The sequence below is a fragment of the Bubalus kerabau genome, unplaced genomic scaffold (genome assembly GCF_029407905.1).
Source record: "Bubalus kerabau isolate K-KA32 ecotype Philippines breed swamp buffalo unplaced genomic scaffold, PCC_UOA_SB_1v2 scaffold_83, whole genome shotgun sequence".
Taxonomy (NCBI): domain Eukaryota; kingdom Metazoa; phylum Chordata; class Mammalia; order Artiodactyla; family Bovidae; genus Bubalus; species Bubalus kerabau.
In genome coordinates, this window is record NW_026577937.1 from 183,436 (window position 1) to 200,259 (window position 16,824).

The 16,824-nt window shown below is 46.7% G+C and overlaps 1 long non-coding RNA gene across 1 annotated transcript in view; it reads left to right on the forward strand.

Moving 5' to 3' along the window:
* The first annotated feature begins 14,190 nt into the window (after positions 1 to 14,190).
* Positions 14,191 to 16,824, forward strand: part of LOC129641162 (uncharacterized) — a 33,432-nt gene continuing 30,798 nt past the window's right edge. Inside the window, exon 1 of the long non-coding RNA XR_008709135.1 lies at positions 14,191 to 14,213. This is a non-coding gene — a long non-coding RNA (uncharacterized LOC129641162). The remainder of the gene's footprint in view (positions 14,214 to 16,824) is intronic.

The window sequence follows — 16,824 nt, forward strand, 5'->3', positions numbered from 1 at the left end:
AATTGTGACAAAGTCCCCGGGCTCCCCTCCAGTGTCAAGTAGATACCAGCCTCCTCTCGAGGTGCGACAGGGACGTTGGCATTCCTTTCCAGGTGAAGCAGGGCAATCGACCCTCATCTCGACTTGAGGTGAGGAAAATGGGGTTCTTCTTGACTTGTGGTGGGAATTTCAGCATTCCTCTCGAGTGGGGACGGGTATCTTGGGAAACTTCTGGAGCTTTGTAAAGCATGTCGAGGACCCTTTCAAGCTCCAAGGGAAATGTGGGCTTTCTTTGGAAACGCTGCAGCATAAAAGGGTCTCCTCAAGCATGCAGGTGAGAATTTCGTCATTTGCGTGGAGTTGTGGCGGGAAGCTTAGGGTTCCTCTCGAGTTGCCTGTCGACCTGGGGGACTGCTCGTGTTTCTTCAGGGAAGTCAGATCTCCTTTGGCGTTGCAAGGGCCACCTTAGGATTCCTCGCGCATTGCTACAGGGATGAATAGGGCCTCACCTCGAGATGAGGAGGGAACCTCAGTGTTCCTCTCCATTTCTGACTTCGATCACAAGGTCTCTGAAGAGTTGGAACAGGAGAGTTAGGCCTCATCTTGTGATGAGGTTGGAACTTCCCTTGCCTCTCCAGTTGTTCACGGGGTGACAGGCCACTTGTCGTGTTGTATTTGAAACCTGCGGCTGTTTTCGGACGATGCAACTGGGTTGTGAGTTCCCCTTCATGATGTGACTTAATCCTCAGGGTTACATTCGACGAGGTGCCAGAGCATCGGACCTTTCTTGAGTGGACGGGGAAATCGGTGTCTTTCGGAATGTGGCACGACACACAAGGCTTCCTCTCAAGTTTCAGTGTGAGACTGGCCTCCTCCTGAAGTGGGACATGAAGGTTGATATCCCCTTCCAGACAAAGCAGGGGAATAGACCCTCATGTTGAGATCAGGAGGGAAGGGGCTCAGATTAAGTTGTGCCAGGAAACTTGGTGTTCCTCTCGAGTCAGACCGGTATGCTGGGGAAATTTTTGGGTTGCATCAAGGGTGTCAAGTACCATTTCGAATTTCAAGAGGGAACGTGGGATTTCTCTTGATATGCTGCAGTGGGAAGAGGCCTCATCTCACGATGATGGGGGAACCTCGTGGTTTTTCTCGAGTTGCGGTGAGATTTTCGAGTTATGACGGGCAACTCAGAGAACCTGTCATGTTTCCCCAGGGAAGTCCAATCTCCATTCGAGTTGCGAGAGGGAGTTAGGGATTCCTCTCGAGTCGCTGCAGGGCAAATAGACCTCATCTAGGCTTGTGTCCAGAAACTACGTGTTCCTTTCCAGTGGCGACAGGGATCTAGGGGTTGCATTCAGGATTCACCTAGGGAGTCAGGCCTCGTCTCGAGTGGAAGCAAATAACTCCACTCTCCTCTTGAGTTGTGATGGGTATCTTTTGGAGCCCATTGAGTGGCCTAAAGGGAGTCAAGCCTCCTGTGGAGTTTTCAGAGAGGACTCGGGATTGCTCTCTAGGCCCTGCAGGAAAAGAAGGGCCTCATCTCGCGATGACGGTGGAATCTCGTGGTTTTTTTCGAGCTGCGGCGGGAGTGTGGTGTTTCTCACGAGTTCACGGGGAACTCAGGGAGAGCCTCTCATGTGGCGCCAGGGAAGTCCAGTCTCCATTCGAGTTTAGAGGAGGAGAGTGGCATTGCTCTCGAGTCACGGTAGGGGAATCGGGCCTCAAGATGCATTGAAGAAGGACTCTCGAGGTCTTTCTCGAGTTGCTGCAGGAAACCCTGGGTTCCCTCGACTTGTGCCAGTGATCTCAGGGAGCTTCTCTGGGTTCCTATGAAAAGTCAGGGATACTGTGGAGTTGGGAGGGGCCTCTCAGGACTCCCCTGGGTTTGGTTCAATGTAAGAGGGCCTCATCTCGAGTTAAGGCGGGAACCTCAGGGTTCCTCTCCATTTCTGACTTCGATTGCAGGGTCTCTGCAGAGTTGGAACAGGAGAGTCAGGCCTCGTCTGTGTTGAGGAATGGAACTCCACTTGCCTCTTGAGTTGTTCAGGGGGTGACAGGCCACTTATCACGGGACTGAGCAGGCTCTGGTCACACCGCTCACCAGGCACTGATCACGTGACTGAGCAGGGTCTGATCACATGACTCAGCAGGCACTGATCATGGGGAGAGAATCCACTCATCACGGGTCTGAGCAGTCTCTGATCACACGGCTGAGCAGGCGCTGATCACGCGACTCAGCAGGCGCTGATCATGCAGCTGAGCTGGCACTTATCACGAGGCTGAGAATCCACTGATCACGGGACTGAACAGGCTCTGATCACGCGGCTGACCAGGCTCTGATGACGTGGCTGACCAGGCGCTGATCAAGTGGCTGAGCAGACACGGATCACGCGGCTGACAGGCACGGATCACGTGGCTGAGCAGGCAATGATCAAGCGGCTGACAGGCACTGATTACGCCGCTGAGAAGGCAATGATCACGCCGCTGAGCAGGCAATGATCACGTGACTGACCAGGCGCTGATATGTGACTTAGAAGGCACATATCGTATGCCTCAGCGGGCACTGATCACAGGCCTCAGGAGGCACTGATCTCACGACTGAGCAGGCACTCATCACGCAGCTGAGCAGGCACTGATCCCAGGGCTCAGCAGGCACAGATCTGGCGGCTGAGCAGGCACTGATCACGCGACAGACCAGGCACTGATCACGTGACTCAGAAGGCACATATCACATTGCTCAGCAGGCACTTATCACAGGGCTGAGCAGGCGCTGATCACGTGGCTGACAGGCACTGATCAGGCGGCTGAGCAGGCACTGATCACATGACTGAGAAGGCACATATCACATTGCTCAGCAGGCACTGATCAGGAGACTGAGCAGGCACTGATCACTGGGCTGAGAAGGCACTGATCACACAGATGAGCAGGCAATGATCACGCAGCTGAGTAGGCACTGATCACAGGGCAAAGCAGGCACTGATCACGTGGCTGAGCAGGCACTGGTCATGCAGCTGAGCATGCACTGATCATGCGACTGAGCAGGCTCTGATCACGCAGCTGAGGAGGCGCTGATCACTGGGCAGAGCAGGCACTGATCACATGGCTGAGCAGGTACAGATCACGTGGCTGAGCAGGCACTGATCACACGGCTGACAGGCACTGATCAAGCAACTGATCAGTACCTGGTCAGTCTCGTGATAAGTTCCTGCTCAGCCGCCTGATCAGCGCCTGTCAACCACGAGATCAGTGCCTGCTCAGCCACCTCCTGATCAGTACCTGCTCTGCCCAGTGATCAGTGCCTGTTCAGCCGTGTGATCAGTGCGTGCTTTGCCCAGTAAGCCAACTTTTTCACTCTCCACTTTTACTTTAATAAAGAGGATTTTAGGTTCCTCTTCACTTTCTGCAATAAGGGTGGTGTCATCTGCATACCTGAGGTGATTGATATTTCTCCTGGCAATCTTGATTCCTGCTTGTGTTTCTTCCAGTCCGGCGTTTCTCATGATGTACTCTGCATATAAGTTAAATAAGCAGGGTGATGATACACAGCCTGGATGTACTCCTTTTCCTATTTGGAACCAGTCTGTTGTTCCATGTCCAGTTCTAACTGTTACTTCCTGACCTGCATAAAGATTTCTCAAGAGGCAGGTCAGGTGGTCTGGTATTCCCATCTCTTTCAGAATTTCCCACAGTTTACTGTGATCCACACAGTCAAAGGCTTTGGCATAGTCAATGAAGCAGAAGTAGATGCTTTTCTGGAACTCTCTTGCTTTTTCCCTGATCCAGTGGATGTTGGCAATTTGATCTCGGGTTCCTCTGCCTTTTCTAAAACCAGCTTGAACATCAGGAAGTTCATGGTTCACGTATTGCTGAAGCCTGGCTTGGAGAATTTTGAGCATGACATTACTAGCATGTGAGATGAGTGCAATTGTGCAGTCGTTTGAGCATTCTTTGGCATTGCCTTCCTTTGGGATTGGAATGAAAACTGCCCTTTTCCAGTCCTGTGGCCACTGCTGACTTTTCCAAATTTGCTGGCATATTGAGTATAGCACTTTCACAGCATTATCTTTCAGGATTTGAAATAGCTCAACTGGAATTCATCACCTCCACTAGCTTTGTTCATAGTGATGCTTTCTAAGGCCCACTTGACTTCACGTTCCAGGATGTCTGGCTCTAGGTCAGTGATCACACCGTCGTGATTATCTGGGTCGTGAAGACTCTTAGACATGTCTAGACTAGAGTAGCGAAAACAACAATACTAGATATTTAATATTGACTATTTTCCAGTTCACAGGACTCTGACATTCATTTGGGTCAATGTTTTATAGTATTTCCAACAGTTTGATATGTAAGGGCTACTCTTTCTGGAGACCATTTAAATAAGAACTCAGAACTTGAGCAATATTATCAAAACCCACAAGGCTCACACTGAGACATACATAAATCCAGACAGACAGCCAAGACATCTTGCAGTTTTCTGCCTGAGATTTAAAATATTTCTTTGAGCCATTTTCCTGGGGGGTGGGGGGTGGCGGCGAGGCAGGCTTTGGTAACAAGCTGATTGTGTGTAATTGCATATGAAAAGAACCAGCTTTCCGGGGTCCACGAAAAAAAGGTTCCTTGGCAACCAATTTTGTCTGGATCTATAGAATATCATGGCCCTCCTAGGTTAGGTCATCTTTCTTTTCTGTAGTCATCGTTTTATCCCTAAATCACAGACAGCTTGGATTGTCTCTGTGGGGTGGATTTACTTGTCCTTGGGTTTCATCTGGCGGCAGTAGGTGAAAGAGGTCCGAGAGCCTCTCCTGGAACCGGGCTTTGGGGTGGGGCTCACTGCGCGCCTATGGTGAAGGAGGGGACGGCACTGGGAGAGCGCCAGGGGCGGGGAAACCCCCGGCGGCAAAGGGCGAGGGTCGTGTCGTGTCGGGGCAGGGATGGGGGTCCCAGTTATACTCTTGGGGGTTACCACTGTGGCTGGTAATGCACCGTGAGCATGACAAGGGCGGGGCAAAAACAGGAGGGGCTGGTCGGGGTTCCAATCGGGGTGGGCTGGGGTTCCCTGTTGTGCTCTAGGCGGTCGCCATTGTGGCTGGGAGCTCACAGAGAGCAAGCCAGGGGCAGGGATCGTGTCATGTCGGGCCTGGTGTGGGGGTCCCAGTTGTGCTCTCGGGGGTTGCCATTGTAGCTGGGAAAGCCCATTTCGTGTGCTCCTGGGTCCCCCTGGATCGGCATCCAGTGGGCGAAGCGGAGGGGTGCGGACCACAGGTAAGGGAACTGGGACTGCGTGGAGCAGGGAACCACGTATTCCATTCTCGGAGCTCCCCAACCTGGCAGTCGCAGAAAGGCCTTGCCTTTGGGGTCAAGGCCTTTACCGTTTCACCCCTTTGTGGAAAGCTCAGAGCTGCGTGATTTTTCCAACAGTGTAGTGTCCGCTGGAAGTCCAAGGGACAGAACCCTGAACTCTGGCCAGCTGGCCCAGCCCTGCTTCTGGCTCTTTGTAGGCCAGGGGACCCTTGACCACCTGCTGGGATGGGAAAGGGAAGGGTCCACGAATTGCACCCTAGAAACTTAGTAGGGTGCATGGACTTAAAAACCCGGTGGCTGCCCAGGCAGAAAAGGGAGGAGGGCACCTTGCTGCACTTTCATGACAGAATCTGTGGTTGTCCTGCTGAGGGGGCCTTTCCATGGGGACCCTGTGCAATAAAAGTTTGGTGTTTTGGAACTGAATAATTACAACGTGTAAAAATTTTAAATTATGTGGTGGTTTAATTAAAAAAAAAACAACCAAGCTCCAAATTTTTTGGAAATTGAAGTCAAAAGGTTCAAGGCCTGTTTTCCTTCCACTGTGGCATTCTATGAAGAAATGTGCGTGTGTTTTTTTTGTTTTTTTTTTTTCTTTTTTCTTTTTTTTTAAGAAAAGTGTCTGAAAAATGAGGGAAACAGGAAACCCAGAGGTGCCCCTGTAGTTTGGCAAAGGCCTTAGGAGGTCACTTGGAAATGCTGCTGGCTGTGGGGAGGCAGATGGGCACAGAGCTGTGCAGGCTTGTCCTTTGAATGCATGTTCTTGTGTGTGGAATCCAGCTCAGAGCCATCTCCTGACGTGTAAGAATTTCACAGACAAACCTTGAGCTAAGCAGTGCATTTTTTTTCTAAGGAAATCTTTGTCTTAAGCGATGTTAATATCCTATGTATTTCTGCTAGACTCTGGCTTCAGGTCGGTTCCCCCAAAAGGCTCAGAAGCGACTTGAACAAAACAGTATGTTTTCCTCCTACCTTGTTCTCCTAATCCATGTTAAGGAAACGATGTATTTGCCTGGAAATCTCCCTTTCTTCAAGATCCATGTCAATCAATTTTTGGCCCGGGATGACTCACCTGCTGCCCATGTTATCTCAATGCATGTCGTGGGGGAGGGGCCTGGTGCCATTCTCTGAGACACTGCCTTTCTTTCCTTAGCAGACTGCTAGTGGCTGTATAACATCTGGCTAAAGACCAGCAGGGGGTACTCTTACTCCCCGCCCCACCCCCACCCCGCCGCAAGTCTATGTCAGCAGCTTTCTCTGTGTCTTTCATCCTTTAATAACACTTGATGACACAAAAGCTCTGAGTGATCAAGTCATATCGAATCTTCATTTCAGATTGAAGATGCATTCCATGGTATTGCCATCTTAAGTCTTTCCATTGCTATGGAGTATCTGTCCATGTATTCAGGATATTTTTCAGCCATGGTGTAGAATTTCCAGTGTGCCAGTCTTGTTATCCTCGTTACATCCATGGCAAAGCATTTTATTCATGTTGACATTATTGAAAGGGAATTTTTTTTAATTCCTTTTCAGATTATTATCTGCTAGTGTATACAGATAAAACTGTGTAATCATTCATTTTCATCACTTTGGACAGCTTGATATTTGTCTTTACTTTCTTTCTTTCTCGTACTTTAAGATTATCCTGGCACATACATGTACTGCCTCACCCCTAATCTCAGTCATGTATTCAAAGAACTTCTGTCCTTTTATTTATTTATTTTTTGTAACACTGAATTCGTTTTGACTATGCTGGGTCTTTGTTGCTAGGTGGAAGTTGCTAGGACCTCTGGACTGCAGTCTCCCATCTCTTGTTGACCTCTTGCTGACCTCTCCAGAATCCTGGTTTGTGGGAGCTTGTTAGTTCCTTGTTCCTTACCAGGACCTCCTGTTGTAAGATGACTCCTGCAGGTGTTTTCTCTTCTCTGTTGCCTGGCAAGGGTGGGTGGTCACTGGTCCATTTAACAGAGTGTCTTTTGGTTCTCTGGAAAAAGGTCCTTCTCAGAGTAAATGTATAAAATTGTAAAAGTCAATGTTTGAAATAATGTATATTCCTAATTGGGTAAGTTGGCTTTTTTTGTTGTGTGTTAGAACTCATCACCAGACCAAAGGCCATGTAGATCTTTTGTTGTTTTCTAAAATTGTATAGTTTTTTGCATGGAATTCCGGTGTTAGCTGCAAAGTTTGTGATTCTGTTCATGTCTTTTTTTTTTTTAATAAAAGTTATTTATTTCTAGTTGATTGATCACTGCTTTACAATATCGGTTTGATTTGTCATACATCCACACGAATGAACCATAGATGTACGTGTGTCCCCAGCTCTGGAATCTCCCTCCCACATCCCATGCATCCCCACCTCTCTAGGTTATTACAGTGCCCGAGTTTGAGTTCCCTGAGTCCTAACAGCAAATTCCCACTGGTTGTCTATTTACAAATGTTGGTGTACATGCCTCCATGCTGCTCTCTCCATTCATGTCACCCTCTCCCTCTTGTTCCCCACCCTGGTCCGTAAGTCTGTCCACTATGTCTGCGTCTCCAGTGCTGATATGTGAACAGATTCGTCAGACCCATCCTTCTCGATTCCATGTTTTTCTCTTTCTGACTGACTTGCCTGTTTAATATGCTCTCGGTTCATCCCCTTCCTTAGAATGGACTCAAATGTGTTCCATCCAGGCTCTGACTGTTCCTTAGCCGTGTTTGAGGAGGATCATGGAGCCATTGTGCTCCATTTCAGTTTGGGCTTCCAGCCTTAGTGCTCACAGCAGAGCTGCTTGTGGGTGAGCCCTCTGAGGTCTGCGAGCGCGGGGCTGCCCGCTCTTCTCTGGCGGGAGCTCTGTCTCCTCAGGCCCCTCAGGACTCGGGCTCCAGGGTCACGGGGCTGCGTCCCAGCTGAGAGGAGTGGGGTTGCCTCAGTGCCCGCCAGCAGGGAGGCACTGCAAGAGGGGAAAATGAGGACGAAGTAGACGTTTCCTGTGTCCAGCTGAGCGCTGACTGGAGGTCCATCTCTGAGTACTCGGGGGTTGGGTCTGGGGGGGAGAGCTCCATGTGCAAATGGCGGGTTTTCAGTTCGATTTCTTTTCGATGGCCTAGAGGATGACCTTCACGGATGTTCTTCCCAGTAGGTGGCCAGTTTTCCTGTCCCTGTTTCTTCAGAAGACTGTCCTTTCCTCTTGGCTCATTCCTGGTTTGATTTTCATGAACTGACCACATCCATGTGGGTTCATTCCTGGGCTCTCTCTTCTCTCCTGGAGTCCATGTGTCTGTGTTCCTGCCAGTTCCTCACTGTGGTGGTTACTACAGGGCCGTGCTGCAGTTTGAAGTCAGAGAGGAGGATGCCTCCAGCTGTGTTCTTCTTTTTCAGTCTTCTTGGCCCTTTAAGGTCCTGTTCAATATTAGCAGCCTACTAGTAGGAGTATTTCTGTTTCTGTGAAAAAGGGCATTGCATATCATTTTGTGATTTCAGTCAGTGGGACTTATCACCCCCTGCCCAACTACAAATGCCATCTCGCTCTCCTCCTTTTCTGCCTCGGCCCCAACTATACCTTCCAGTAACATCCAGCGTATAATATAACTTGGGGGAGATTCATCCTTCTTTCTGGCAGCACTTCCCATGTAGTTTCACATGCCAAATGAACTCAGGTTGTTTCATATCTCTCTTTGGGAAGTCTCAGGGGCCCTCTGAAGCATCCCGAAGTTCGCTAGAAGGCAATTATTTAGGCAGGCTTATGCATAGATATCCAAAGCATTTCCAACAGTCAGGTAGGATCACATAAATCACCGTGACACAATACTTCTCCACTTAGCCAAAGCTAACAAAAGATTTCAAAGGTCAACCTAGAACAGATTACTTAAGAGGTAAAGACACTTAAAATCCATTAGCAAAGGCAGTTCAACATCTCAAGAAAACTTGTTCTAGGCACAAAACTCTTTTCTGGGCGTCCACTTTCCCTACAACCTCCTTATCTCATTCTGTACCCATTCCTGTGCTTCTCCCATCCTGAAACTGCCGCCTGTAAGAGAGAACTACTTCGGTTTCCTTCATAAAATGCGATTTCATTCCACATACCTTCTTTTCAGAACAAGTCAGACATCTCCCTTCAGCAACCCAGAACTGACTTTTATATTGGCATTCTATAGATTGGTGAACATTCGTATCAATGATAATACCCCGCCCTCGCCCCCCACCCTCCACCCACAAGAACAAAAGAAAACAACACAAAGAAATTGCTTTCTTACACTGAACATGTCAGGATGGTGCCGGACACTATTCATGAACAGTCAAAAATCTCTTGTTTCTGCGTCCTTTCAGGTCTTGAATGTTTCAGAACTTTAATTTATTTGGAAATGACCTAGCTATTCAATACACTGTCGTCACTTAGTTTAGCACAAGGATAGAAACTCAGGTACCCAAAACACCTGGAGAAACGATTGTCAGTTCAGTTCAGTTCAGTTGCTCAGTCGTGTCTGACTCTTTGGGACCCCGTGGCCTGCAGGACGCCAGGCTTCCTTGTCCATCACCAACTCCAGGGGCTTGCTCAAACTCATGTCCATCGAGTCAGTGATGCCATCCAACCATCCTATCCTCTGTCGTCCCCTTCTCCTCTGCCTTCAATCAAGACTATGAGAGGCAGATATTTTAGAGTATAATTATTGTGAATGGTTTCTCTAAAAGCTCATATCACAGTTACATTTTTTAGCTTTGTTGTTGTTTAGAGGTACTTTGTTGTTGACAAGCTTGTGACAGATATAACAATATAGCAGTTTTTAACGTAGAATAAACCTAGGCACTATGAACATTTTGTGCTTAATGTTGATGACTCTTCAGTTCAGTTCAGTTCAGTTCATTTCCATCGCTCAGTCGTGTCCGACTCTTCAGGGCTCCATAAATCGCAGCATGCAAGGCCTCCCTGTCCAGCACCAACTCCCGGAGTTCACTCAGACTCACGTCCATCGAGTCAGTGATGCCATCCAGCCATCTCATCCTCTGTCGTCCCCTTCTCCTTCTGCCCCCAATCCCTCCCAGCATCAGAGTCTTTTCCAATGAGTCAACCCTTGGCATGAGGTGGCCAAAGTGCTGGAGTTTCAGCTTCAGCATCATTCCCTCCAAAGAAATCCCAGGGCTGATCTCCTTCAGAAAGGACTGGTTGGATCTCCTTGCAGTCCAAGGGACTCACAAGAGTCTTCTCCAACACCACAGTTCCAAAGCATCAATTCTTCGGCGCCCAGCCTTCTTCACGGTTCAACTCTCACAGCCATCCATGACCATAGGAAAAACCATAGCCTTGACTAGACAGACCTTTGTTGGCAAAGCAATATCTCTGCTTTTGAATATGCTATCTAGGTTGGTCATAACTTTCCTTCCAAGGAGTAAGCGTCTTTGAACTTCATGGCTGCAGTCACCATCTGCAGTGATTTGGGAGCCCCCCCCCCCAAATAAAGTCTGACACTGTTTCCACTGTTCCCTCATCTATTACCCATGAAGTAATGGCACCGGATGCCATGATCTTTGTTTTCTGAATGTTGAGCTTTAAGCCAACTTTTTCACTCTACACTGTCACTTTAATCAAGAGGCTTTTAGGTTCCTCTTCATTTTCTGCAATAAGGGTGGTGTCATCTGCATGTGTGAGGTGATTGATATTTCTCCCGGCAATCTTGATTCCTGCTTGTGTTTCTTCCAGTCCGGCGTTTCTCATGATGTACTCTGCATATAAGTTAAATAAGCAGGGTGATGATACACAGCCTGGATGTACTCCTTTTCCTATTTGGAACCAGTCTGTTGTTCCATGTCCAGTTCTAACTGTTGCTTCCTGACCTGCATACAGATTTCTCAAGAGGCAGGTCAGGTGGTCTGGTATTCCCATCTCTTTCAGAATTTCCCACAGTTTACTGTGATCCACACAGTCAAAGGCTTTGGCATAGTCAATGAAGCAGAAGTAGATGCTTTTCTGGAACTCTCTTGCTTTTTCCCTGATCCAGTGGATGTTGGCAATTTGATCTCGGGTTCCTCTGCCTTTTCTAAAACCAGCTTGAACATCAGGAAGTTCACGGTTCACGTATTGCTGAAGCCTGGCTTGGAGAATTTTGAGCATGACATTACTAGCATGTGAGATGAGTGCAATTGTGCGGTCGTTTGAGCATTCTTTGGCATTGCCTTTCTTTGGGATTGGAATGAAAACTGCCCTTTTCCAGTCCTGTGGCCACTGCTGACTTTTCCAAATTTGCTGGCATATTGAGTATAGCACTTTCACAGCATTATCTTTCAGGATTTGAAATAGCTCAACTGGAATTCCATCACCTCCACTAACTTTGTTTATAGTGATGCTTTCTAAGGCCCACTGGACTTCACATTCCAGGATGTCTGGCTCTAGGTCAGTGATCACACCGTCATGATTATCTGGGTCATGAAGACTCTTAGATATGTCTAGAGTAGAGTAGCGAAAACAAAAATACTACATATTTAATATTGACTATTTCCCAGTTCACGGGACTCTGACATTCATTTGGGTCAAAGTTTTCTTGTATTTCCAACAGTTTGATATGTAAGGGCTACCCTTTCTGGAGACCATTTAAATAAGAACTCAGAACTTGAGCAATATTATCAAAAACCACAAGGCTCACACTGAGACATACATAAATCCAGACAGACAGCCAAGAGATCTTCCAGGTTTCCACCTGAGATTTAAAATATTTCTTTGAGCCGTTTTCCTGGGGGGTGGGGGGTGGCGGCAAAGCAGGCTTTGGTAACAAGCTCATTGTGTGTAATTGCATATGAAAAGAACCAGCTTTCTGGGTTCCAAGAAAAAAAGGTTCCTTGGTAACCAATTTTGTCTGGATCTGTAGAATATCATGGCCCTCCTAGGTCAGGTCATCTATCCTTTCTGTAGTCATCGTTTTATCCCTAAATCACAGACAGCTTGGATTGTCTCTGTGGGGTGGATTTACTTGTCCTTGGGTTTCATCTGGCGGCAGTAGGTGAAATAGGTCCGAAAGCCTCTCCTGGAACTGGGCGTGGGGGCGGGGCGAACCCCGGGCAGTGAGGGGCGGGGGTCGTGTCGTGTCGGGGCGCGGGTGGGGGTCCCAGTTGTGCTCTCGGTTGTCGCCACTGTGGCTGGGAACGCACCAAGAGCGCGCCAGGGGCGGACAAACCCGGCCGGCGCGAGACTGGGAGGCAGGTCGTGGCAGCAGTGGGTGGGGGTATTCCCCAGTTGTGCTCTCGGGGGTAGCCATTGCGGCAGGGAACGCCCATTTAGTGCATTTTGTATGCCAGTGGGCCCTTCACCACCTGCTGGGATGGGAAAGGGAAGGGTCCACGAATTGCACCCTAGAAACTTAGTAGGTTGCATGGATTTAAAAACGCGGTGGCCGCCCAGGCAGAAAAGAAGGGAGGAGGGCACCTTGCTGCCCTTTCATGGCAGAATCTGTGGCTGTCCAGCTGCGTGGGACTTTTCATGGGGACCCTGTGCAATAAAAGTTTGGTGTTTTGGAACTGAATAATTAGAACTTGTAAAAATTTTAAATTATGTGGTGGTGTAATTAAAAAAAAATAAAGCAAATTGAGGTCTAAATATTGAAGGCCTGTTTTCCTTCCACTGTGGCATTATATGAAGAAATGTGTGTGCTTTTTTATTTGTTTTTTGTTTTTCTTTTTTTTTTTTTTTTTAAGAAAAGAGTCTGAAAAATGAGGGAAACAGGAAACCCAGAGGTGCCCCTGTAGTTTGGAGAAGGCCTAAGGAGGTCACTTGGAAATGCTGCTGGCTGTGGGGTGGGGCAGATGGGCTGTGCAGGCTTGTCCTTTGCATGGATGTTCTTGTGTGTGGAAATCCAGCTTGGAGCCATTTCCTGATGTTTAACAATTTCCCAGACAAACCTTGAGCTAAGCAATGCATTTTCTCCTAAGGAAATGTTTGTCTTAAGCGATGTTAATATCCTATGTATTTCTGCTAGACTCTGGCTTCAGGTTGGTTTCCCCAAAAGGCTCAGAAGCGACTTGAACAAAACAGTATGTTTTCCTCCTACCTTGTTCTCCTAATCTATGTTAAGGAAATGATATATTTGCCTGGAAATCTGCCTTTCTTCAAGATTCATATCAATCATTTTTTTGCCTGGGATGACTCACCTGCTGCCCATGTTATCTCAATGCATGTAGTGGGTGAGGGGGCCTGGTGCCATGCTCTGAGACATTGCCTTTCTTTCCTTAGCAGAATGCTAGTGGCTGTATAACATCTGGCTAAAGACCAGCAGGGGGTACGCTTACTGCCCCCCCACCCCCACCCCGCCGCAAGTCTATGTCAGCAGCTTTCTCTATGTCTTTCATCCTTTAATAACACTTGATGACACAAAAGCTCTGAACGATCAAGTCATATCGAATCTTCATTTCAGATTGAAGATGCATTCCATGGTATTGCCATCTTAAGTCTTTCCATCATTATGGAATATCAGTCCATGTATTCAGGATATTTTTCAGCCATGGTGTAGAATTTCCAGTGTGCCAGTCTTGTCATCCTCGTTACATCCATGGCAAAGCAATTTATTCATGTTGACATTATTGAAAGGGAATTTTTTAAATCCTTTTCAGATTATTATCTGCTAGTGTATACAGATAAAACTGTGTAATCATTCATTTTCATCACTTTGGACAGCTTGATAGTTGTCTTTACTTTCTTTCCTTTCTCATACTTTAAGATTATCCTGGCACATACATGTACTGCCTCACCCCTAATCTCAGTCATGTGTTCAAAGAGCTTCTGTCCTTTTATTTATTTATTTTTTGTAACATTGAATTCGTTTTGACTATGCTGGGTCTTTGTTGCTAGGTGGAAGTTGCTAGGACCTCTGGACTGCAGTCTCCCATCTCTTGTTGACCTCTTGCTGACCTCTCCAGAATCCTGGTTTGTGGGAGCTTGTTAGTTCCTTGTTCCTTACCAGGACCTCCTGTTGTAAGATGACTCCTGCAGGTGTTTTCTCTTCTCTGTTGCCTGGCAAGGGTGGGTGGTCACTGGTCCATTTAACAGAGTGTCTTTTGGTTCTCTGGAAAAAGGTCCTTCTCAGAGTAAATGTATAAAATTGTAAAAGTCAATGTTTGAAATAATGTATATTCCTAATTTGGTAGGTTGGCTTTTTTGTTGTGTGTTAGAACTCATCACCAGACCAAAGGCCATGTAGATCTTTTGTTGTTTTCTAAAATTGTATAGTTTTTTAAATGGAACTCCGTTGTTAGTTGCAATGTTTGTGCTTCTGTTCATTTCATCTCTCTCTCTTTTTAAAACAGTTATTTATTTCTAGTTGATTGATCACTGCTTTACAATATCAGTTTAATTTGTCATACATCCACACGAAAGTCCCCTCTTTCTGGAATCTCCCTCCCACATCCCTTCCATCCCCACCTCTCCAGGTTATTTCAGAGCCCCAGTTTGAGTTCCCTGAGTCCTAACAGCAAATTCCCGCTGGTTGTCTATTTACAAATGTTGGCGTCCATGCTGCTCTCTCCATTCATCTCACCCTCTCCCTCTTTTTCACCACTCTTGTCCCTAAGTCTGTCCTCTATGTCTGCATCTCCGGTGCTGCTATGTGAACAGATTCGTCAGACCCATCCTTCTCAATTCCATGTTTTTCTCGTTCTGACTGACTTGCCTGTTTAATACATTCTCGGTTCATCCCCTTCCGTAGAATGGACTCAAATGTGTTCCTTTTTATGGCTGCATTCCATCCAGGCTCTGACTCTTCCTTAGCCGTGTTTTGAGGAGGGTCATGGAGCCATTGTGCTCCATTTCAGTTTGGGCTTCCAGCCTTAGTGCTCACAGCAGAACTGCTTGTTGGTGAGCCCTCTGAGGTCTGTGAGCACGGGGCTGCCCGCTCTTCTCTGGCGGGAGCTCTGTCTCCTCAGGCCCCTCAGGACTCGGGCTCCAGGGTCACGGGGCTGTGTCCCAGCTGAGAGGAGTGGGGTTGCCTCAGTGCCCGCCAGCAGGGAGGCGCTGCAAGAGGGGAAAATGAGGACGAAGTAGACGTTTCCTGGGTCCAGCTGAGCGCTGACTGGAGGTCCATCTCTGAGACTCGGGGGTTGGGGCTGGGGGGGAGAGCTCCATGTGCAAATGGCGGGTTTTCAGTTCGATTTCTTTTCGATGGCCTAGAGGATGACCTTCACGGATGTTCTTCCGAGTAGGTGGCCAGTTTTCCTGTCCCTGTTTCTTCAGAAGACTGTCCTTTCCTCTTGGCTCATTCGTGGTTTGATTTTCATGAACTTACCACGTCCATATGTGTTCATTCCTGGGCTCTCTCTTCTCTCCTGGAGTCCCTGTGTCTGTGTTCCTGCCAGTTCCTCACTGTGGCGGTTACTACAGGGCCGTGCTGTAGTTTGAAGTCTGAGAGGAGGATGCCTCCAGCTGTGTTCTTCTTTCTCAGTCTTCTTGGCCCTTTAAGGTCCTGTTCAATATTAGCAGCCTACTAGTAGGAGTATTTATGTTTCTGTGAAAAAGGGAATTCAATAACATTTTCTGATTTCAGTCAGTGTATTTGTTGATGGCTTTGTTTGCAATGGACATTTTAATTCCTCATTGTTCCAGTGCCTGAGCGTGGAATAGTTTTCTGGTTATTTGTCTTTTCTTTGGTTTCTTTATCAGTGCTTTCTAGTTTTCTGACTGCTGGTCTTTTATGTCCTTGATTAAGTTTGTTGATAAATGTTTTATTCTTTTGGATGCAATTATAAGTGGGATTTTCTTATTTTTTTTCTGATTGGTATTAGTGTACACAAATGCAAGTGAATTTTGTATATTGATTGGGATTGTAAGTTGTAGTACTTTATATGATTGTCAATTGATCAGAAATTTTTAAACTTTACTGAATGTAGTCTAACAACTTTTTGTGAAGTTATGGGGAAAATTTTATTTATAAAATCTGTTTCTCCCGCAGACCCAAGGCATGGTGGTTACTAATAGACTTCCCACAGTACTTCTTCATTCCATTTGGACTCCTTCAAGGGCAGTGGAGCATCACAGCTTTCCTTGAACTTTGCCTGGGTAAGTCTGAACTCTATAGAAAATTTTCATGCCTGTCTCATCTGACTTGTTTGTTTTGAAACATAATTTCCTTTCCGGGTAAAATGTACAGAAAACTTCTAACAAAGGGAAAAAGTGCTCACATTTGCCACATCATCTAAAACAGTCTATGTGTTTTATCTAAAATGGGTGCATTCTCCTGCAGAACCTGCACATAGTCTCCAAAATCAGGACATCATATGGTTTCTACAGTATAATGTAATCCACAGCCCCACTTCCCTTTCAGTAATTGTTCAATTGTATGAATATAACTTTTCTTCCCATCTTTTTTTTTTTAAGAATGTTACTGAGATTTTCAGTGATTTGGACAAATTTGATAAATTCAAAGCAGACGGCGAATATGGGATCTGTGTGGCCTTTTCTATATGGATATTTTTCACTAAAGATGATTTTAATGTTTATTCATGTTGTAAAATGTGTGAATCCTGCATTCTTTTTTTTTCTGCACAGTAATTAAAAATAAATAACATGCCATTTACCATTTAGATATTTGTAA